The following is a 22,677-nucleotide window of genomic DNA, read 5'->3' as shown; positions in this document are numbered from 1 at the left end:
GCGGAAGACAGGGGGAGCCTCAGGTTTTGCTAATTGTGAATTGATCTGGAAACTTTGCGCAACTACTCACCCTCGCATTGGCATAATTTATAATTTCCTTAACTGCTTTGTGCCTGACGAATTGACTATAGTTTCTACTAAGTGGCAGCAAAAATTGAACATATTTAACAACATTTGTCTGTCTTCCGCTTAAATCTGCCCAAAATGATCTGCTGTCTGCCAGTCTTCAGGCACAGTTTTTTTATATTTCACTCCTTCCAGGATAGCGAAATGGGGGACTGGGAAAGGTACACACTGTCCGTACTGTGCTGAATTCAGCGCCAACTCAATCCATATGTTCGCTATTTGTGTAAAATTGGGACTGTTACTAAATAAAATATAAGCCTTCCTAGGTCAAGTGCTATTCCAAAATGTACTTTTAACACCCACCACCATCTTGCTTGTTATGCAGGACTTGATAGACAGAAAGAACCTGAGGCCCTAATATTCGTAGCCATGGCTACCTACAGGCTGTGCATTGCGTCCGCCTGGTTGGACTCTAATCCCCCATTGTTTACGCACTGGTTTGCCAGGTTTTACTCAATTTTTTCTCTTGAAAAGGCAATATACTCCAAAAAGGGCAATAGAGCAAAAAAAAAAGGGTTAGTCATTTGGGAGCCTCTTTCTCGTTGGCTTAACCTGTCAAATCCTGAAGTAAGCGAGGATAGCGCTTAAGTATCTCATTTTATTCAAATCAGGTCACTTTTCTTCATGTTTTAGCTATATTGATTAATATTTTTTGCCCAACTGTTCACTGTAGCACTTTATATCTTCTACGGGTATCTTGGACTATGATGCTCGTGCTCTAACATGAAGCATTATTATAGGTTTTTAAAGAACTGGCACTCGCTGGATATTTTCAGCCCTGGGGGAGGGAGGGGGGGATGCTGTTATACTTTGTATTATTGACTCCTTTGTTATGTATTCCTTGTTCACTGCATAAAAAATAAAAATATTTTTTTAAACACAAAATAAAAACAAACAAACAAAAACCTCCTGTAGTACCCAGTCAAGCTAAATAATGCCCTGACTTGGGTCTGAATTGTTGGAGCTGCCCAGTCCAGGATGACCTGGATCTTGGGCTGTAAGGGCTGTACCTGGCCTTCACCAACGAGGTGGCCCAAGTACACCACAGTGTCCTGCCCTATCTGGTATTTGGATGCCTTGATAGTTAGACCTGCAGTTTGCAGGGCTTTTAAAATCCTTACCAAGGTGGATCAGGTGATCCTGCCAAGTAGAACTAAAGACAGCAATATCATCAAGATAAGCTGCACTAAAGGACTCTAACCCAGCAAGGACTTGATTCACCAACCTCTGGAAGGTGGCTGGGGCATTCTTTAAACCAAAGGGCATAACAGTGAACTGATAGCACCCATCAGGTGTGGAGAATGCTGTTTTCTCTTTTGCTCCTGGGGCCATGCCAATCTGCCAGTACCCTGCAGTTAAGTCAAAGGTACTTAGACATTTGGCTGCCCCTAATTTATCAGCTCATCTGCTCTTGGGATAGGGTGAGCCTCTGTCTTGGTGACAGAGTTGAGCCCTCTATAGTCCACACAGAACCTAATTTCTCCCTTTCCATCCTGTGGATGAGGTTTGGGGACTAGAACCACTGGGCTGGCCCAGGGGCTCTCAGAGGGTTCAATAACCCCTAACTCCAACATCTTGCTGACTTCAGCTTTGATGCTTTCCTTGACTTGGTGTGACTGTCAATAGATTTTGTTTTTGACAGGGGCACTGTCACCAGTGTCCACATCATGAGCACACCAGTTTGTCAGACCAGGTGTCAGGGAAAAGAGCTTAGCATACGGTTGCAAGAGTTGCTTGCAGTCAGTCTGCTGTTGGGCAGAGAGGGTGTCTGAAAAGACAAGTCCATCTACTCACCCATCTTGTGGGCTGTAGGAGAGGAGGTCAGGGAGAGGTTCACTCTCTGCTTCCTGTTCCTCATCAGTCACCATCAGCATGGTGATGTCAGCCCTGTCATTGTAGAGCTTGAGGCGGTTCACATGGATAACCCTTTTGGGTGTCCTGCTTGTGCCCAGGTCAACTAAGTATGTAACCTCACTCTTTTTCTCTAGGATTGGGTAAGGGCCACTCTATATGTCCTGGAGTGCCCTTGGTGCCACTGGCTCCAAAACCCACACCTTTTGCCCAGGTTGTAATCAAACCAGTGCAGCTTTCTGGTCATACCAGTGCTTCTGAAGCTCCTGGCTGGCCTCAAGATTCTTGGATGCCTTTTCCATGTACTCAGCCATTCTGGACCTTAGGCCAAGCATATAGTCCACAATATCTTGCTTGGGTTCTTGGAGAGGCTTCTCCCAACCCTCTTTTACAAGACAGAATGGTCCCCTCACAGGGTGGCCAAACACAAGTTCAAAGGGTGAGAAACCTACTCCCTTCTGTGGCACTTCCCTGTAAGCGAAAAGCAGGCATGGTAACAGGACATCCCATCTCCTTTTGAGTTTCTCGGGGAGCCCCAAAATCATACCTTTCAATGTCTTGTTGAATCTCTCAATAAGGCCATTGGTTTGTGGGTGATAGGGTGTGGTAAACTTGTACTGCAATCTGTACTCTTTCCACATGTGTTTGTGGTAAGCAGACATAAAGTTGGAACCTCAGTCTGAAAACACCTCCTTATGAAACCCTACCCTGGTGAAGACACCAATGAGGGACTTGGCTACTGCAGGAGCTTTAGTAGTCAAATGTGGAATTGCTTCAGGGTACCTAGTGGCATGATCCACTACCACTAGAATGAATTTGTTCCCTGAGGCTGTGGGAGGTTCAAGTGGACCCACTATGTCCACACCTAACAAAGGGAACCCCCACCACAGGCAGTGGTATAAGGGGGGCCTTTGGGTGGCCACCTGTCTTGCCACTGGCTTGACAGGTAACACAGGAGCTGACAAACTCCTTCACCTTTTGGTGCATCTGGGGCCAGTAAAAGTGGCTGACTAGCCTTTCCCAAGTCTTGGTTTGGCCCAGATGTCCAGCTAGGGGGATGTCATGAGCTAAAGTTAGGAGGAATTCCCTGTACTTCTGTGGCACTACCACTCTCCTGGTGGCTCCAGGATTGGGGACTCTTGCCTCAGTGTACAGTAATCCCTCTTCCCAATAAACTCTGTGAGTACCACTGACATCTCCCTTTGCTTCTGAAACAGCTTGCTGCCTCAGGCTTTCAAGAGTGGGACAGTCTTGCTGACCCTGGCACAGCACTTCCCTAGAGGGTCCCCCTGGGCCCAAGAGTTCAACCTGGTAAGGGTCAAGCTCCATAGGCTCAGTTCCCTATAGGGTGTCTAAGTCCTCTCCCTGAGGAGAGGGGTCCTGATCATTTTGCTGTACAGAAGCTGGTTCCCCAGTCTTCTTACTTTTTCTCTTGGTAGGTTGGGAAATTCTTTCAGCTCCAACACTATATTTTCACTCTGCCTTTAGCTCTGTGCTCTTGCTTTTACACACACCAATTCAGGGATATCCAGCACTGCTGCATGGGTTTTTAGTTCAACCTCAGCTCAGGGTGAGGTTTCCAGGTCATTGCCAGGCAGACAGGCAGCTGGTAGCTTTGGAGAGACCACTACCTGTTTCAGGCCAGTAAACCCCCCCCCCAGTCTAATGTCACCATAGCCATTGCATGATTAGTGGTAACACTGGCAGCATTGGTGACTGGGTAATTACGCCCAATCAAATATTGCTCAGGGGAAACCAGTGTGTCTCTAACCATAGTGACACTGGCACCTGTATCCCTCAGAGCCTCTATCCTAGTTCCATTACTCAAAGGGTACTGTAAGTATTTCTTTAAGTTGGGTGGCCACACAGCTACACTGGTAAACTCAACTACCCCCTCTGAAACTAGAACTGCTTCAGTGTGCATCCTGATTTGCACTGGGCACACTGTTGATCCTATCGGTAGACTTGCTACACCAGAAGTAGCTGTACTTATAGAACTAGGGGCTAGAGCAAGACTTATCTAAAGTTAAGTGTCCCAACTTCTTACAGTTGTTACACCAGGCCTTTGAAGGATCAACATTTTTCACCCTATAGGGCTGTGGAGTATAGGGAGTAGTTTGGGACCCACCCCACTGTGCAGGTTTTTGGGGCCCTTTGAAAGACTCAGAATTTTTAGTTTGGGGATTCTCACCACCTTTCCTTTGGGGAGGTTTTGTAACCACCTTCTTCTGGTCACCCCCAGTGGTTGTCCCAGTCACCCTAGTCTTGACCCAGTGGTCTGCCTTCTTTCCCAACTCTTGGGGAGAAATTACACATAGGTCTACCAAATGCTGATGGAACTTTTCATTCATGCAATTACTTAAAATATGTTCCTTCATAAACAAATTGTAAAGTCCAGTAAAGTCATGCACATTGTGTCCAGTTAACCAACCATCCAGTGTCTTTACTGAGTAGTCTACAAAATCAATCCAGGACTGGTTCTGGGTTTTGTGAGCCCCCCTGAATCTAATTCTGTACTCCTCAGTGGTGAGTCCAAATCCCGCAATCAGAGTTTTCTTCATGAGATCATAGGAGCCTGCATCTGGCCCAGAGAGGGTCAGAAGCCTGTCTCTGCAGTTACCAGAGAACAGTTCCCACAGGAGAGCCACCCAGAGAGGTTTATTCACCTTTCTCATGTCACAGGCCCTCTCAAAGGCTGTGAACCATTTGGTGATGTTATCACCCTTCTCAGCTTTAGGGACAATACCTTTGGGGATTTTAGGATCTTAAGATTGCTCTTTATCCTTGTTATTTGGATTGCTGCCACCATTGATGGGTGCTAAACCCATCTCCTTTCTTTCTTTTTCTAGAGCCAGGAGCCTGGACTCTAGATCCAATCTTTTGGCCAGCCTTGCTAAAAGGCTGTCCTCCTCATTGAGGCTGTCCTCAATGCCCTCACTGGAGCCTGTACCACCTGTGTGGCCTCTAGGTCCCCCAGGGGTTGATTCTTGGAGTTAAGGGTACAGAGACCCTTTCCTCCCTAGGGATTATTGGGGGTGTTTTTTTTGTATAGCGTGAACTTGACCGAATCCAATCAGGTATCAGAGCGCTTTACATAGGACCAGTTACCTTACATGAGGACACACATTCATTTTTTTTTGTTTTTTTGTTAGGCACGGGGAGATTAAGTGATTTGCCCAGAATCACAGGAGGTTTAGCGTCGTTACCAAGACTCGAACCCAGTTCCCCCAGGTCCGAGGTCGAGCGCCCTAACCGTTAGGCCAACTCCTCTCCCCTTTACCATCCCTTTCCTCATCTGACTGGTCATCACTATTTTCAGATGGGTGAGCCTGTGTATACTCAGCCAGGAGCTCCTAGAGCCCTTTTTTGGTTGGATGCTGACCCATTGGTATATTTTTAATAAGGACCATAACTCCTTGAAAGACAAGTGAAGGTAAGGGGAGAGGACGAGCTCCTCAACCATGTACTGTATGTCAGGTTTATTTTCACTAATAGCTGGGTTCTGTTTTTGAGACATTCTAACAAAAAATCCTAACCCCTCTACCCTTAGCTAAAGTGAATTTTTATTTTCTAAAATTCTAAAGGGACTTAAGCAAGGCCCTAACAAGACTTTTAGTAGTTTTAAAAAAAAAAATGGCAATTTGGAAAATCAGAGTTCTAAAGGCAATTTAATGGTTCTGTTGTGTGATCAGGTGGTAACCAAGTGGTCCAACAAATGCAAGTTGTGCATCCCACCGCTGATCCACCAAAGTAAGAAACTGGCTCTATATATACTGCACCAAAGTGAGGTACAGTGTGTATAGAGTCCAAGAGTCTCCAGAGGTAGGCAGAGGTTAAAGTTAGATAGAACCTTACTCTCTAAAGTGGTAGCTTGGTCGAGCAGAAAGGCAGTATCAGAGGACAGTGTTAAGCATTTGATGTACACACTCAGTCAGCAAATGAATTCACACACTCAAGAACTGAACTCTAGGCCAACTATTTTTGTATAAAAAATATACTGTTGTTTATTTTTAGAACCAAGCAAGCCTGGAACAGGTAAGCATTAAATACTTTTCAGTAATAAGTTACTGGATACAGAACTGTTTGAAAATGCAATAGGAATGGTACTTTGTTGGAGTTACAGGGGAGCAGTAGTATGTAACACTTTACAAATACAGTACATTGGAATGAATAGGCTTTTTCAATAAATTGCAGGTAAGTTACTCTTCGGATTACTTTTTCTAACACAGTGCTGGATCCTAGATTCAGCACTGGGACAGTTCCTGAAAACAGTTGAGAAAATGCGTTTTAGTTAGATGTACGAAGTTTATAGAATATTCTTGTATTTCAAAAGTTGACAGAAACTTTTTCACAGAGAACCACCAATGTTATCCTACGAATGGAAATTCAATTCACAGGTAAGTTACTTTTACGTTACTTTTCCTACTCAGTGCTGGATACCTAGATTCAGCACTGGGACATTTCCTGAAAACAGTTGAGAAAATGCGTTTTGATTATTTGTGCGATTTTTAAAGAATATTCTTAGCTTTCAAAAGTCGACACTTGGAAACTTTTTGGGAGAAAAAGTGTTAATGTTATCCTATGAGGAAAAGCAGGTTATCGGATTCGAGGTAAGTACTCGGTCTATGGAGTTGGGGTTCTGGGTTTAGACTCAGGGGTCTCCCAGGGTCAGTGATGCACTGTTGTTGTACCCTCAGCGGCACTAGGGCGGCCGGGTGCAGAGTGTTGAGGCCCAATGTTATCCTATGGAGGGTAGGGGGGCTCAGGTTGGTGGCTGCTGGCAAGCAGGCCACGGGGTTGTGGGAGCAAAGCTCCTAGGGGCATATTTACAATGTCTGGTGCATCTCTGCAAATAAGCAGGGATGCGCAAGAACAGATGCGACGCGCAATCGGGTGCTCTGTTGATTTCAACGGAGATTCTGCGGGACAAAGAAACGCTGCAGGCTCGGGGACGAGGATCTTCCAAGAGCGACCACCACTTTGAAGGATAAGTTGGGATGTTGAGGGTTGGTTAGGCACCGTTGGATTGGGCACACAAGGCCGTGGGACGTCGTGTGCAGGGGTGTCTTGGGACATCGGATTTTCTTACCTGCTCTGGTCGCGGTGGGGGGTGGTCCTCTGGATTAAGGCTGCAAGCGTCGTCAGGAGGCTTGAGGCAGGTCAGGGGTCGCTGGATCTCGGGTCAGGATCGCTGGGGGGACCTCCTTGTGGTGTTTTTCCACTCGAGCTCGGGCCAGGTTCAGCGGGAGGGCTGGATTCGTGGTTCCTGGCTGGCACCAGGAGCTACAGTTTAAACACATCCGGTGTTCACGGGAGAAACAGTCTGGAAAGTGAAGGCAGACAGGTCCTCTGGGGTTTGTGAGGTTGCTGGCTGCTGGACATGCCGGGATATCGCAGGAGCAGGTTCGAGGGGAGACAGGCCGGTAGGGCTGGGGCCAAGTCAGTGGGCGTTGTCCTCTTTTTAGCTCTGCACAGCCGGCTCTTCACCCTTCTTCTTATATTCTTTTCTTGTTGTTGTTGGATCTGAGGACGGAAGGTTCAGAGTGCCCCTAAATACTAAATTTAGGGGCATTACAGGTAGGTAAAGGGCAGGGACCAATGGGTCCCTTCCCTGGGGTGGGTACACCCCCCTATTCTGCCACTCTCCAGTGGGAGGGGGGCAGGAGCCTGTCCCTGGTTGGCTGGGTCCCCCCATCCTCAAGATGGCGGTGACTCGAGGTTGTGCTTCACCTCCCCTCCCCCACCTTAGGAGTGGAGTTTGGCAGAGGTGGGCACACCTCTCTTCCTCACTTGTTTTTTCTGCCGGTTCTCCCTCCCAAAGTGGGGGGTAGAACCAGTGGGGACCAGTTGCTGAAAGCAGCAAATGGTCTGGAGAGGATCAAAAAGGCAGCATGCCTTTGAAGCTTCTCCTTCGTGAACCCTGACCATCCTGGGGAAGGAGGCTTGGCACCTCGTCCCAGGATGTGCATTGTTTCAGGCCCCCTAGAGCAGCAAACTCTCGACCCAGGGGTCCAGAAACATTTCTGGTGGTGACAGCCTAAGCAGCCACTCAGTCATGTCACTAGGAGTTGGTCAAATTTCAGGGGGCATCTCTAAGATGCCCTCTGTTGTGCATTTTACATTAAATCCCACACTGGCATCATTATGGGTTTAATGTGCTGAGACGTTTGATACCAAACTTCCCAGTCCTCAGTGTAGCCATTATGGAGCTGTGGAGTTCGTAATGACAAACTCCCAGCACCATATACTCTTTAATGGCAGCACTGCACTTACAGTGCCCAGGAATGTATTTGGGCACTCTAGGGGCACAGGGCTCATGCACCTGTACCCTCACCACTGGCATAGGGCACCCAGCTGGAGGGGTGACTGATGTATGCCAGGGCGGTGGTTTGTGGACATGGCACACAGGGATATGTGCCATGTCGACTCTTCACTTTGTTCTGCACCAAGGCACTCAGTCTGCAAAGGCAGTGTGTGACAGGCAGGATAAAGGGCCTCTGAGGGTGGCACAATAAGTGCTGCAGCCCTTAGAGGCCTTCTCTGGTCACAGTGCCCTGGGTACCTGTGGTACCAGTTACCAGGGGCTGACATGTGGCCAGAGATGCCAATTGGGTTTAGGCTTCAATGCAGTGTTAGGGAAGGAACATAGGCCCTGGGTACCTGATTAGCAGGAGCCCAGGGCACACTCAGTCAAAGAACATCAGCAATTCAGCAAAAGGTGGGAGCATACCATGCAAGAAAGAGGACACTTTCTCACAGCAGACAAAAGCTTTCATTTGCTGACTGATATTTACAACCAGTCACTGGAGAGTGGAACGGTTCTGGAGGCCTTGAAACATGCCATTATTAGACTTCTGCTAAATAAACTCTCCAAGGACCCAGGACTTGGAGAGAGCTTCAGGCCAATATTAGTACATTTTTGGAGAAATGTATTAATAAACATCTCTCTGGCTTCTTGGAGCCCACAACCTACTGCACTCTACTCAAACAGCCTTCCGGCCGGGATGCAGCAGGGAACCAGCACTCCAAGCGGCCACAGACGAGTTAAAAGGGATCCTCGACCAAGGGGGATCAGCTGCTATCATTTTGCTGGACCTGAGTGCAGCATTTGATATGGTCTCCCATCCAATTTTGCTTAAATGTTTGGAAGAAGTGGGGATTGTTGGTCTAGCACATAAATGGTTCACTTCCTTCCTAGGCGACAGAAGTTTTCAAGTCGCCCTCCTATCACCTAAAATGTGGGGTTCCACAGGGATCAAAGAAAACACAAGGAGATGATGGACGGAGCGCTGAAACTATTCAGACACTCACCACCAGTCACAGATCTGGGTTGAATCCAACATCATTCTTTAGCTCACTTTGCCACGCCATTTCAGACACAGCTACATGCAAATCAGTCATGACCCTGTGCCTCATGGGAACAGTCCAGCCCGAACTGCCAAGCCATGTCTTCCCTGGACCGGAAACAAGCATCTTGGGACCGGTTTCGGGTTCATAACCCTCGTCAGCCAGGCTATCTTTAATCCAGTGGTAAAGTGAGCAAGGGACCCACATCTGGGCATACCCTGCCAACTTAGGGCGAACAAACCAATACCAAAGGGGATGATGGACGGAGCGCTTGAGCAAATCAAACACTCACCCCCAGTCAACTGATCTGGGTTTAATCCATCATCATTCTTTAGCTCACTCTACCACCCCAGTTCAGACATGGCCATATGCAAATCAATCTGACCCTGTGCCTCATGGGAACAGTCCAGCCCAAACTGCCAAGCCATGTCTTCCCTGGACCGGAAACAAGCTTCCTAGGACCGGTTTCGGGCTAACAACCCTCATCAGCCAGGCTAGCTTGAATCCAGTGGCAAAGTGAGCAAGGGACCCACGTCTGGGCATACACTGCCAACTAAGGGCAAAAAAAAGTAAACGCAAGGAGATGATGGACGGAGTGCTGAAACTATTCAGACACTCACCCCCAGTAACAGATCTGGGGTGAATCCATCATCATTCTTTAGCTCACTTCGCCACCCCAGTTCAGACACACCTATATGCAAATCAGTCTTGACCCTATGCCTCATGGGAACAGTCCAGTCCGAACTGTCCATCAATTGTTCTTTTTGTATTTGTCACCCCGAGCGGGACGGGTACGCCCAGACTTGGGTCCCGTGCTCTCCATGCCACTGGAGTCAAGCTATCCTGGCTGATGAGGGCTGAAAGCCCGAAACCGGTCCTAGAATGCTTATTTCCAGTCCAGGGAGGACCTAGCCTGGCAGTTCGGGCTGGACTGTTCCCAGTGGGTGCAGTGTCAAGACTGATTTGCATATGGCTGGCTAAAACCGGAATGGCATGGTGAGCAAAAAAACAATGGATTTAGGCCCAGATCTCCGTACTGGGGTGAATGTATAACATTTTTCCGCATTCTGTCCATCAATTGTTCTTTTTGCATTTGTCACCCTGAGTCGGATGGGTATGCCCAGACGTGGGTCCCATACTCTCCAGGCCACTGGAGTCAAGCTATCCTGGCTGATGAGGGCTTAAAGCCCAAAACCGGTCCTAGGATGCTTGTTTCCAGTCCAGGGAGGACCTGGCCTGGCAGTTCGGGCTGCACTGTTCCCATGGGCCGCAGGGTCAAAACTGATTTGCATATGGCTGGCTCCAAACAGTAATGGCATGGTGAGCAAAAAAACGATGGATTTAGGCCCAGATCTCCGTACTGGGGTGAATGTATGACATTGTTTTGCATTCTGTCCATCAATTGTTCTTTTTGCATTTGTCACCCCGAGTGGGACGGGTATGCCCAGACGTGGGTCCCGTGCTCTCCAACCCACTGGAGTCAAGCTATCCTGGCTGACAAGGGTTTAAAGCCCGAAACCGGTCCTAGGATGCTTGTTTCCAGTCCAGGGAGGACCTGGCCTGGCAGTTCGGGCTGGACTGTTCCCACTGGGCGCAGGGTCAAACCTGATTTGCATCTGGCTGGGGAAACTGGAATGGCATGGTGAGCAAAAAAATGATGGATTTAGCCCAGATCTCTGTACTGGGGTGAATGTATGACATTGTTCTGCATTCTGTTTATCAATTGTTCTTTTTGCATTTGTCACCCTGAGTGGAATGGATATGCCCAGACGTGGGTCCCGTGCTCTCCATGCCACTGGAGTCAAACTATCCTGGCTGATGAGGGTTGAAAGCCCGAAAACGGCCCTAGGATGCTTGCTTCCAGTCCAGGGAGAACCTGGCCTGGCAGTTCAGGCTGGACTGTTCCCATTGGGCGCAGGGTCAATACTGATTTGTTATGTTATGTTATGTTATGTTATGTTATGTTATGTTATGTTATGTTATGTTAGGGGCATTTGTATTGCGCACAGCTGCCCCAGCTAAGGGGCGTCCTGGCGCATGACAAGATAAACTTAGCCGCACCTAACAGAAACAGAGGGAACAACACAACAAACAGGACCAGAAAGTAAGATGGTTAAAAAAGCACAGTCTTTACAGCTTTTCGGAATAAAAGGAGATCGTCCAAAAGGCGAGTCTCCAACGGGAGAGAATTCCACAAGATAGCTGCTTTCACCCGAAAAGATCGACCTCCCATACGACTCAACTTGAATCTCGGGACCACTGCCAACGCTTGGCCCAACGATCTCAGAGGGCGCGACGGCACATAGAATGACAAGAGGTTAGAAAGGATTCGAGGGGCTAAACCCTTCAAGATCTTGAATGCCAGACAAAGCACTTTAAAGTGAATTCTGGCTTTCACCGGGAGCCAGTGAAGAGATCGGAGAGTGCTGGACACAGAACAGGATCTGGGCAGGCCCACTATGGCCCTAGCTGCTGCATTTTGGACCCGTTGGAGGCGGTAAATTTCTGCCAAGTTAGCCCCTGGCGTAATCTAATCGAGAGATTATGGTTGCCTGAACAACCAACTGCCTCGTTGAGGAGTCAAAAAACTTCAAGATAGATCTTAAACCTCGAAGAACTCCAAAACAGCAGGCCGCAGTTTTCTTGGAGTGCCCCACGAAGCTGAGAGCGGGTTCCAGCCATACTCCCAAGTTTCTCAGCTCCGTGACCGGAGTTGGGACTGGCCCAAGCTCCGGTGGCCACCATCTATCTCCCCACAGGTCACGTCCCTTCCCGACAACCATAACCTCAGTTTTCTTTGCGTTGAGCTGGAGACAGTTGGCATTCATCCAGCTTGCCACCGCTCTCAGTCCACTCTGGAACCTAGGGGCATCGCACTCAGCGTCCCCGCTGATAGTGACCGCTAGCTGAGTGTCGTCAGCATACGAGACCATCGTCATGCCCCACTGTCTGACGACATCAGCCAGCGGCCTCACGTAAAGATTGAACAACGTGGGACTAAGCGAGGATCCCTGAGGCACCCCCAGGCCCAGGGGATAGAAATTGGACTGATGAGGAGGTATGGCAACGCAGAAGGAACGGTCCTCAAGGAAGGAGCGGAACCACTGTAAGGCAACACCACCAATGCCCAACTCCTCCAGGCGACGCAAAAGGATAGGATGTGAGACAGTATCAAAGGCGGCGCTTAGGTCTAATAATATTAGCGCCGCCGTCTGTCCCAAATCCACCAGCCCACGAAGATGGTCAACCATAACCAGAAGGGCAGTCTCCGTACTATGCCCAGCACGAAATCCCTGCTGGGTGTCATCCAAGATGTTAGCACGGGTAATATAGTCAGAGAGAGCCTGGTTGACATGGGCCTCCATGACTTTTGCCGGCCAGGGAAGTAAGGAAATAGGCCGGTAATTCTCCGGCCACGAAGGATCCAATGAAGGCTTCTTCAAAATAGGAGAAACCACCGCCTGCTTCCATTTGCCTGGAACCATGCCCGTCATCAGTGAAGTGTTAATGAAGGATCGCAAAAGAGGGCGTCCTACAAAGCAATGATCTCTAAAGACGACAGGTTTTAATGGGTCCAGAGGTGAGCCCGACTTAATTTTTAGGGTCACCCTGTCAAATTCCTCAGAGGAGAGCAAAGGAAACAACTCCATTATAGGACGACCCAGTGTCGTCACCAGAGGCCCCAGAGGTGGACTCAAATCAGAGAACGACCGGTAAATGGCTTGCACCTTCTCCAAAAAGAAGGATGCCAAAACCTCGCAATGTGAAGTGGAGGCCAATACCGGGGAAGAAGTTCTTTTGGCCAAAAGATCCTTAAGGGCCTTGAAGATTGATTTCGAAGGATTAGGGCTGTTACGGAATTCTTCTGAGTAGAACGCAGCACGAGTTCTACAAATGGCTCGATGGTACGCCTTGACGGAGGACAGATACAGCGATTTCTTGGCCGCATCATAGTGTCTCCGCCACTCTCTCTCAGCCCGCCTACAAGTGCCCTTTAACACCCGCAGGGCGTTATCATACCAAGGGCTCGATTCTCTCAAACGGGACCTACTTGCCCTAATAGGGATCAAGAGATCGAGCGCCCCCGAAATCCACTTACCATTTGCATATGGCTGGCTCCATACTGGAATGGCGAGCAAAAAAACGATGGATTTAGGCCCAGATCTCCATACTGGGGTGAATGTATAACATTTTTCTGCATTCTGTCCATCAATTGTTCTTTTTGCATTTGTCACCCTGAGTGGGATGGGTATGCCCCGACATGGGTCTCGTGCTCTCCATGCCACTGTAGTCAAGCTATCCTGGCTGATGAGGGCTGAAAGCCCGAAACCGGTCCTAGGATGCTTGTTTCCAGTCCAGGGAGGACCTGGCCTAGCAGTTCGGGCTGGACTGTTTCCACTGAGCGCAGGGTCAAGACTGATTTGCATATGGCTGGGTCCAAACTGGAATGGCATGGTGAGCAAAAAAACGATGGATTTAGGCCCAGATCTCTGTACTGGGCTGAATGTATGATATTGTTCTGCATTCTGTCCATCAATTGTTCTTTTTGCATTTGTCACCCTGAGTGGGACGGGTATGCCCAGACATGGGTCCCGTGATCTCCATGCCACTGAAGTCAAGCTATCCTGGCTGATGAGGGCTGAAAGCCCGAAACCGGTCCTAGGATGCTTATTTCCAGTCCAGGGAGGACCTGGCCTGGCAGTTTGGGCTGGACTGTTCCCACTGGGCGCAGGGTCAAGACTGATTTGCATATGGCTGGGTCCAAACTGGAATGGCATGGTGAGCAAAAAAAACGATGGATTTTGTCCCAGATCTTTGTACTGGGGCGAATGTCTGAGATTGTTCTGCATTCTGTCCATCAATTGTTCTTTTGCATTTGTCACCCCGAGTGGGACGGGTATGTCCAGACGTGGGTTCCATGCTCTCCATGCCACCGGAGTCAAGCTATCCTGACTGATGAGGGCTAAAAGCCCAAAACCGTTCCTAGGATGCTTGTTTCCAATCCAGGGAGGACCTGGCCTGGCAATTCAGGCTGCACTGTTCCGATTGGCCACAGGGTCAAGACTGATTAGCATATGGCTGGCTCCAAACTGGAATGGTATGGTGTTAGAAATGGGATTTCTGGTTGGCTAAGGTTTGCACCCAAGCCAGTCAGAAACCACCACTCAAGTCAGGACAAGGGAGTTACACTCCTAAAATAACCCCTGCTCACCCCTTGGTAGCTTGGCACGAGCAGTCAGGCTTATCTTAGAGGCAGTGTGTAAAGCATTTGCACAAAACCAACAGTAATACAATGTAAGCACTACAAACGGACACCACAACAGTTTTATAAAAATATCCAATATTTTTATACAAACAAGACCAAATACGATAAATATCTACCATACAGTACTTCAGAAATAGTTACTTCTCAAAATGTCTTTAAGTTGCAAAATATGTTGAAAAACACAGTTCGTGCGAGTCGGTAGCTCGGTCCGAGCCTACCGCAATGCTGAAAACAACAGAGTCTCGCAGTTCCCGCTGACCGCGTCGGTACGGACCAGCAACAGCGGGACAGATTAGTTCACAGTACCTTTCTTAGTGTGACCCATGCAGCGGTGCAAGTCGGTCTTGGCGTCCGTTGCGGTTGCGATGCAAAGTGAAAGCGGTGCACGGTGCGGTTTCCCTCGATGCGGTGTGAGCAGTGGCTCGGTGACGATCGTGCAGACAGCGTCGGTGAGACCAAGGCTTGCCGTGCAGGTCGAGTCGGTGCTTGATGCGGTGCTGGCAGGTTGCGGTGCAGGTGACAGAGCCGGATGTGGCGTTCGTCGCGGTCATGGTGCAAGGTGGAAGCGGTGCAAGGTGCGGTGTTCCTCAATGCGGTGCGGGCAGCGGCTCGGTGACGATCGTGTAGACGGCATCGGTGAGACCAAGGCTTACGGTGCAGGGCGAGACTGTGCTCGATGCGGTGCTGGCAAGTTGCGATGCAAGCGACAGAGCCGGTTGGCGGGAATTGGCCCTGGCTGAGCCGGACAGCTGCACGTGACGAGATGGTCACGGGTGTCGAGCCAGCAGCGACCATGTCGGTGAGCCCAGGCCAGCGAAGTGAAGCGAGGAGATGCAGGTTGCGGTGTCTTTCGATGCGGTGCAGGCAGCGGCTCAGTGACGGAGTCGGTGAGTCCAATGCTTGTGGTGCAGGGAGAGTCGGTGTGGCCTGCGGTGCCTTCAGGACACAAGGCCAGCGACGGAGTCGGTGACGGAGCTGGTCGCGGTTCCCTCTTCTCTGTGGCAACTGAAACAGCAGTTCCAGGAGTGGTACCCAGAGGTTGGTGAAGTCTTTGCAGTCCCTGAGACTTCTTAACAGGAGGCCAGCTCAGTTCAGCCCCTTGTAGATACTCAGCACAAGTAGAGAAAGTTCAGTCCAGTCCTTTCACTGCCCAAGGCAGAAGCAGCAGCTGCAGGCCAACCCAACAAAGCAACAACACAGCAAAGGGGCAGTACTCCTCCTGGCAGCTCTTCCATCTCTTCGTCTTGGCAGGTTCCTTGATTCCAGCGAGATCTATGAAGTCTTTTCTATCCCTGAGACTTCCAACAGGAAGCAAGCTCCACTTCAAGCTCTTAGAGAAAATTCTAACAGCAGGATGATGAAAGTACAGTCCAGTCCTTTCCCTATCCAAGACAGAAGCAACCACTGCAGGCCAACCCCACAACACGCAGCAATAGGGGCAGTACTCCTCCTCTAGCTTTCCCGGCCCTTCTTCCTGGCAGGTTCCTTAGTTCAGAAGTAACCTAATGTTCTGGGGTCTGGGCCACAATATTTATACCACCAAATCCTTTGTTCTCTGAAGGCAGAGAGGCCTTTGCCTAGTCCAAACCAGTTCTGGTCAGTCCTGGAGCACTTTTTTACATGACTCCTTCTTTCCTTTCAGAGTGCAGGGCAGAGACATCAGACGCCCCACAGGAGCACTCTGTTGACATGATTCCTTCTCTCCTTTCACAGTGCCAGGCACAGACATCAGACGCATCACAGGGGGTGGAGCCAACACTGTGGGGGGCAGGCACAGTCCTATTCACGTCCCAGGTGCAACTCCTCCTTCCCATCTAGATGCAGATCTCTCTATTCACCACTGGGCGGACCCACCCTGTCTCCTGGAATTCCCCAGCCCTGTCACTGAAACTCCAGACAGGGAATACACAACCTAGCAGAGGCAGGTTTGGATGGTTAGGCAAGAAAATACCTACTTTCTAAAAGTGGTATTTTCAAACTCAGAATGTTAAAACCAACTTCACTAAAAGATGTATTTTATCATTCTGAGTTCAGGCATTCTAAACTCGAATTTCTACCATGTTCCCTGGGTCAGTTAGGATTATAGGATGTAATAATCCAACTGCCCATTCTTGCCTATGGAGAACAGATAGCCTTGCAATAGTGAAAAAGGAAAATGGCTGTAATTCACTATTAGGACATGCCACACACACCAGGACATGTCCTACCTTTCACATACAATGCACACTGCCCACAGGGGTACCTTAGGCCTACCTTAGGGGTGACTAACATGTAGGAAAGGAAAGGTTTAGGGGCTTGAACGTGTGTGCACTTGCCAAGTCGACATGGCAGCCCCAGGCTGCACACAGGCTCTGCAATGGCAGGCCTTAGACACACTTTACGGGCTGTTTGCGTGGGTGGCACAATCCAGTGCTGCAGCCCACCAACAGCATTTGATTTATAGGCCCTGGCACTCACAGTGCAATTTACTAGCACCTGACACATAAATCAAATAGCCAATCATGGAAACACCAATCAAAACACAGTTTACACAGAGAGCATATGCACTTTAGCACTGATCAGCAGTGGTGAAGTGCCCAGAGTCCTAAAACCAACAAACACAGGTCAGGAAAAAATAGGAGGAAAAAGCAAAAAGTTTAGGGATAACCCTGCAAAAAGGGCCATTTCCAACACATGGTGAGCAAAAAAACGATGAATTTAGGCCCAGATCTCCGTACTGGGGTGAATGTATGACATGTTTCTGCATTCTGTCCATCAATTGTTCTTTTTATATTTGTCACCCCGAGTGAGACGGGTATGCCAAGACGTGGGTCCCGTGCTCTCCATGCCACTGGGGTCAAGTTATCCTGGCTGATGAGGGCTGAAGACCGAAACCGGTCCTGGATGCTTGTTTCCAGTCCAGGGAGGAACTGGCCTGGCAGTTCAGGCTGGACTGTTCCCATTGGGTGCAGGGTCAAGACTGATTTGCATATGTCTGGGCCCAAACTGGAATGGCATGGTGAGCAAAAAAACGATGGATTTAGGCCCAGATCTCTGTACTGGGGTGAATGTATGACATTGTTCTGCATTCTGTCAATCAATTTTTCTTTTTGAATTTCTCACCCCGAGTGGGACGGGTATGCCCTGACGTGGGTCCCGTGCTCTCCATGTCACTGGAGTCAACCTATCCTGGCTGATGAGGGCTGAACACCCGAAAAGGGTCCTAGGATGCTTGTTTCCAGTCCTGGGAGGACCTGGCCTGGCAGTTCGGGCTAATGTACTGTTTGCATTGGGCGCAGGGTCAAGACTGATTTCCATATGGCTGGCTCCAAACTGTAATGGCATGGTGAGCAAAAAAATGATGGATTTAGGCCCAGATCTCTGTACTGGGGTGAATGTATGACATTGTTCTGCATTCTGTTCATCAATTGTTCTTTTTGCATTTGTCACCCGGAGTATAATGGGTATGTCCAGACGTGGGTATCGTGCTCTCCATGCCACTGGAGTCAAACTATCCCGGCTGATGAGGGCTGAAAGCCCGAAAACGGCCCTAGGATGCTTGTTTCCAGTCCCGGGAGAACCTGGCCTGGCAGTTCGGGCTGGACTGTTCCCATTGGGCGCAGGGTCAAGACTGATTTGCATATGGCTGCCTCCATACTGGAATGGCATGGTGAGCAAAAAAACGATGGATTTAGGCCCAGATCTCTGTACTGGGGTGAATGTATGACATTGTTCTGCCTTCTGTCCATCAATTGTTCTTTTTGCATTTGTCACCCTGAATGGGACGGGTATGCCCAGACGTGGGTCACATGCTCTCCAAGCCACTGGAGTCTAGCTATCCTGGCTGATGAGGGCTGAAAGCCCGAAACCGGTCCTAGGATGCTTGTTTCCAGTCCAGGGAGGACCTGGCCTGGCAGTTCGGGCTGGATTGTTCCCATTGCGCGCAGGGTCAAGACTGATTTGCATATGGCTGGGTCCAAACTGGAATGGCATAGTGAGCAAAAAAGCATTGGATTTAACCCAGATCTCTGTAGTGGGGTGAATGTATGACATTGTTCTGCAATCAATTGTTCTTTTTGCGTTTCACAGGGATCGTCATTGAGCCCACACTTTTTAGTCTTTATGTCCGCACACTTGCAGACATTATATGCTCCCATTGTTTCTCAATGGTGTCTTATGCAGATGACACACAGATCATTGTTTCCCTCTCTCTCAATTCTGAGGCAGTATCACACCAACTCAATTCCTGTCTTAACTGAAATTGCAGATTGGATGTCTGCCAGTTGCTTCAAACTTAGTGGCGATAAGACAGAGGAACTAATAGTTGGTAATAATCCCTCCATATGGGACAATCTCAGCTGGTCCAGGTCCCTAGGAAATCTCCCGTCTTCTAAGTCGGAAGTAAAAAGTCTGACGATCATTATTGACAGCAAACGTATCATGGAAGCTAGAAAGCTGTCATAAAACTGTTTTAGCATCTGAGGTGGCTGCCAAGTCCTCTATGGAGAGTGGTTGTTCAGGGCCTGCTACTATCTCGGTTGGACTATGGAAACTCCCTATATATAGGCTGTCCAAAATCCGTGATCAAGAAACTCCAAGAGATCCAAAATGCTGCTTCCTGTATTCTCTTGGGAATCCCAAAGCATTGGACAGCTTCGCCAGTATTAGCCTTAGAACATTGGCTGCGGATACAAAAAATTATTCAGTTTAAAGCTCTGAGCCTGGCTCACCATGCTCTGTACAGTGGCTAAAGTAAAGGAGTGTCGCCCTACTGCTTTTCGCAGTGAAAAAAAAGGAAAAAAATGATAATAACTCGAGTTATTATCATTTTATTTGTTCCTGCTGCGGCATCTCGGCGGGGTGGGGCGGATCTGCTCTGATCTCAGAGCAGGGGGAGGAGTGGTGGGCACTATGTAAGTGCGCAAGAATGTTTGACCGGCCCTCTCTGGCCGGCCAAACATTCATGCACACTTTGCATGTTCTCCACGCAGGCTGCATTACAGCCTGCGTGGAGAACATGCCCAGGCTCCCATTCCCTGGCTGAGCGCCGAACCACGGCGCTCAGACCAATCTCAACGCTGCATTCCAGCATTGTGATTGGCTAAAGGGAGCCTGGGAGCTCGGGTGCTTCCTGTTTCTACAAAAGAAGCTAGGAAGAGGACGGACGAGAGGCGGCGGCGGCCAGCCGGCAGGTAAGTGATTTTTATTTTTTTATTTTTAACCTTCCTCCCCCTCTTCCCCCGTCCTAACCCCACTGCTGCCTACTGGGAGCAGCCACCACTTGCTCTGTATGGGAAGGGACACAAATCCTATATCATTTGATACACCCCTATAAGGCCAGGAATTGGGGGGACTCTTTTGCACACTTTGTTCCCAAATTATGGAATTCCCTTCCTCTAGTGCTCAGGCAGAATGAAAATGTACTCAGTTTCAGGAAACAGTAGAAAACATATTTGTTTATGTAATCATGATGTCCTAGGAGTCTGGCAGAGATTTTAGCGCTGGGAAGTCTGTTGGGTGGCCATGCGCTTAGGAAATGCTTTGAATTGGAATTAATTGTAATGAGGGCTGTTCTGCTTCTGATAGGGATCAGTGGCATAGCAAGGGAGTTTGGGGGGGCACGAGTTTTTGGGCCTGCGGCCTCACCCTCGCCCTTACCTGCGGCCATGTGGAACAGCTGTCACGGGAATCGGCTGCACCCCCCCCCCTTACATGCAGCCGCCTGGCACAAAACGCAGTGACAGCCATGGGCGGCACAACGTCTAGCTACGCCACTGACAGGGATGCAGGCATGTATTTATTTGCCAGCCTCTTGAGCTCATGCTTGGAGCGATTCTACTGAATGTTACATAATGCAAGGGTGCGAGACCATAAAGGGAATATGCTTTAATTTTTTTTTGTTCTACCAGACCAATTTTGATTCCTGTCCACAAGAGAAATCTTAAAGAAGGCAACTCCGTGCTGGCAGAAGGCCTTTTGGTACATTGTTAGGTGGGCAATAGGTCCATCTGGCGGTGCCAGGAAATCCCCCATATGGAGACACTTAGCCAGGCAGATGCACACCTCTTGGCCGCTCTTTGTAGCAACTTTCCAAATATGGTGCTTGCTCTGTGTCCTGGCTGCAGGAAGGCAAAGCAGAGACCTGGCAGGGGCACAACTCACACTAGTTATTTTAAATAGAGGTCCGAGAGGAACCTGAGCACTCAGTATAGTGCCACCTGTTGGGCGGTACCAGGACACTGCGGCAGTAATCGACAGACTAATTCCGTGGTCATTTTGCAGAGGTGCCTAAATAATCAGTGATATTATACCTGCAAAGAATTGAAAAGAGCTGCGCTATTTCATTGAAAAAATAAGGGTGTGAATCACAAAGGGCCTTCGCACTCGTTGTAGAGGCCCCGCAGTCGTGGGGGAGTCTCTGTACTCGGGTTGAAATATCCGCAGTGAGAATTCTCGAGTGTGGAGGCCCTTAGTAGATAAGGCCCTAACTTTTCAAATCAGGACTATTCGTTTCCTTATACTCTCGAAGAGTATGGAGGGTTTACAAGATGGAAGTGACGTCTGAAAAGAGGTTTGAGATCACAATAGAGAGAGAAAAATCATGAAGGGATGAGGGCTTTCGATGAGGCACCATTTAAGACGCGGATCATCATCTAAGAAGACGGCATTGAGGGTTTTAGTTTTAAGGAAGTCTGGTGCCCCCAGGAACTTGCCAGCTTTTGACTCTCCTGAGGTCGATCACAGGACTGGAGCACCATTGTGAACTAGCGAATATTAACACCTGCCTCCTGCTTAGAGAAAGGTTCAAAAACACTCTGTGTTGCCAAATGTGTCAATTAACTTACCATATGCTATTCTTATTGGTTTTCTCCAGGATCTAGAGTTTTGCCTTGCAACAGTAGTTTTCAATTTATAGCCCATTTAAGGTCATTTTCTGCTCCTCGTTACTTCCAACAAAAGACTGAAAACAGTAGAATGAGATTTAAACCATAATACTCTCATGTTACTTCAACTGCCTAAATATAGTTTATGGGGAGAAACACGCAAAACATCAATTTACGCCTTTAATTACCTTTAATATAAGCACCTTCTCTAGTGAGGAGGTTTATATTAAGCACCAAGAGGCAAGTTCAGTCTGCAATTCTCAATATATACAGGGTCAGCACTATTTGAAAAATACATAGAAGCTTAGGACCTGATTACGAGCTTGGTGGATGGGATACTCCGTTGCAAATGTGACGGATATCCCGTCCACCCTTTACAAGTTCCATAGGATAAAATGGAATTGGAATTTGGCGGATGGGATCCTAGGGCCAGATGTACAAAATGTTTTTGCAATCGCAGCAGACTATGTGATTTCAAAAACTAAATTCACATTGTGCTAAGTATCCATTTTTGCGAATCACAAATGCCTTTGCAACATGCAACATCAAAACTGCAACTCCTTGCAAATCGCAAGTCAAAAGGGCATGGGGCAGTGGCCCATTGCAAGTCACAAGGGAATATATCAATGCTTTACAACACCAGCTTCGACGACAGCACTGCAGTGTGGCCAGCCGTACTGACCACCTGTGGTTCTGTCCTAGCTATATTTTGAAAATACTGTTTTTTCTCCCCTGTAATTGGAACAGTAGCTGCTCTCTGTAGGATTCTAAATGAGTGCATTTAATTTTTAGACGGTGGCATTGATTGCTTCACATTAAGCGGGTTAGAGCTGGTCTGCAACAATGGCATGACAATACAGCTACTGCATCTTCTCTAAAAAACTCTCTTCACCACACAAATCATGATTCTGCATCGTTCAACCAATAAAAAGCAAGTCTGTCGCGTGCAGGCTTGTCATTTCAGATATGGTTAGTTGGGGCCTTTTGCGCTTTATATTGTTTATCTGATCAAAGAAATGCAAATGAGCATGGGGGACTAAAATAAAACATCAGTTTCAAGTCACGCGCAGGTTTTAGAAAGCAGACCACAAGTGGGTTGGACTCGAGAGATGACACATAATTTGGAGAGTGATGAGCAGAGGGCAGTCAGGTTTGGGTCGATGGGTTTCCCAACGTCAATCAATCAGGATTTCTAAAGCACAGCTAATCACCTGATAGGGTATC

At 48.5% G+C, this 22,677-nt stretch overlaps 1 protein-coding gene across 1 annotated transcript in view; it reads left to right on the top strand.

Moving 5' to 3' along the window:
• The window catches only part of CNTNAP1 (contactin associated protein 1), a 379,706-nt gene that overhangs the window by 215,039 nt on the left and 141,990 nt on the right, over positions 1-22,677 (top strand). The window lies entirely within an intron of this gene.

Source organism: Triturus cristatus, chromosome 1_1 (genome assembly GCF_964204655.1).
Source record: "Triturus cristatus chromosome 1_1, aTriCri1.1, whole genome shotgun sequence".
Lineage (NCBI taxonomy): Eukaryota > Metazoa > Chordata > Amphibia > Caudata > Salamandridae > Triturus > Triturus cristatus.
The sequence above is the reverse complement of the archived record's forward strand: the minus strand, read 5'-3'. Positions and strand labels throughout refer to the sequence as shown.